This window comes from Vicugna pacos, chromosome 12 (genome assembly GCF_048564905.1).
Source record: "Vicugna pacos chromosome 12, VicPac4, whole genome shotgun sequence".
Classification (NCBI taxonomy): domain Eukaryota; kingdom Metazoa; phylum Chordata; class Mammalia; order Artiodactyla; family Camelidae; genus Vicugna; species Vicugna pacos.
In genome coordinates, this window is record NC_132998.1 from 36,113,294 (window position 1) to 36,115,130 (window position 1,837).

General features: G+C 42.6%; 1 non-coding gene across 1 annotated transcript; it reads right to left on the bottom strand.

Moving 5' to 3' along the window:
- Window positions 1-1,115: 1,115 nt before the first annotated feature.
- TRNAA-UGC (transfer RNA alanine (anticodon UGC)) lies at window positions 1,116-1,190 on the bottom strand. The gene has a single exon. It is a non-coding gene; the product is annotated as a tRNA-Ala (tRNA).
- Between the last annotated feature and the right edge of the window lie 647 nt (window positions 1,191-1,837).

Consider the following 1,837-nt stretch of genomic DNA (forward strand, 5'->3'; position numbering starts at 1 on the left):
GCAGAGATTGGAGGAGAGAGATAATAAGCAAATAAGATGATACTATCAGTGATAAACTCAATTACAGAAATACTCAGGGTGCTACTCCAGAAAATAAAGGGAACAATTTAATTAGGGTGTCTAGGGAAAGCTTCTTTGAGTTAAGACTTGAAAAGGGAGGATCTGGGCCAGAAGCATTCCAGGCAGAGGAGACAGCAGGTACAAAGGTCCTGAGGCAGAAAAGAGCTTGGGACAGCCAAGAAACAGGAAAAAAATCCCGTTATTGCTGATGCATAGTGACTGAGGGGGAAAATGGACAAAGGAAAGAGGAAAGAAGAAATCACATGGGACCTGTAAGGACTTGGGAGTAAGGAGTAAGAGATAACTTTAATAATAATACTAATAAATTTGCTAATAAAATTATCAGTATTTGCAAAACCTGTACTCTGTATGTCCTTATTTGAATTAAGGAGAGAGTTGGGAGATTTAGTAACCTCGAGAAAGTTACAAAATTTGCTAAAACTCCGTCTCCTCATCTGTTAAATGGTGTTAACAGGACCCACTTGATGGAGAAGGGTAAATGAATTAGCCTCAAGTCTGGCTCAGAGCCCCCACTTAAGAGATCTGTGACTTCTTGTCAGGCTCAGGAGGACAACTTCCAGATAAAGCCTTAGGAACCAAGGGCATCAGAAGATCAATCAGAAAAGAAGAGAAAGCATTTCTGAAAACACCATGGCAATCAATGGGGATATATAAATGGATTCATGGCTACCATTTCAGATCTTGTCAGGCATATTAAATTCATTGCCTGAGAGATCTAGTGCAAGGCCTAGGGGAAGGTTGTTTGTGGTAGACATTGTCAGCTGCTTACCCTTTCTCCAGGCCAACAGAGCCCATCACCCATCACAAAGGCAGAAAATACAGTTTCTCATTTTCACAGCTGTCCTTGTAGCTCTGGGAATAGTCATGTGACCCAATATCAGCCAATTAAACTAGAGGGGAACTCAGCTGGGAGAATTCTGGGCAAAATAAAATCTGTACGATAAAAGAAAGAGATATAAGGAAAAGCTGCATCTCCTTCTTCCTACTTTTGTCTTAGTGGGGAGGGGAGTAATTAGTTTTATTTATTTATTTAATGGAGGTACTGGGGATTGAACCTAGGACCTCAAGCATGCAAGGCATGCGCTCTACCACTGAGCTATATACCCTCCCCACCTTCTTCCTACTTTTGAATGAACTTTTGCCAAGACATAATGTACAGCACCTTGGCAGCCATCCTGTAATAATGAGGAAGACTGCCAAGAGATCCTCAGAGAAGCCCTAACGTGGTTGAGACACTGATCTTGCTTGGATTCACCTCCCTCTAGACTACTTGCTATATGAAAAAAATTAAGTCCTTTTAATTTAAGCCCATGGTAGCTGGATACTCCATTATATGCAATTAGGAACATTCTAATACGTCTCTACTCCCTACCACTTCCTCCCATGACCCTCTCCTTGGGAAAGAATCAGAGACCTCCCTTCACCTGCTCAGTGATGCCTACAATTCCTTACATAGGAGGCAAGGCCTTGAATTCCTAGGATGAACTTAGGTCCAACCCTTCTGGGACAGTTCTGGTTTATTACTATTGTTCTGGTGTCATTTTAAGGGGTGCTAAAATGCTTCTAGATGAGTGATAAATTATATGGCCACTCGACTCCTTTTTCAGAGAGAAAAAGCTTAAGTGTAAATACCACTGCAAGAGAGAACACATAGCTCTCAATTCCCAATGAAGGGCCAAGTGGCTACACCAGAGCTTGGGGGCGGTAACAGGAGGGAGCACACAGGGTGACAGGGGTTCGTGGGGTAGGGGAGGGG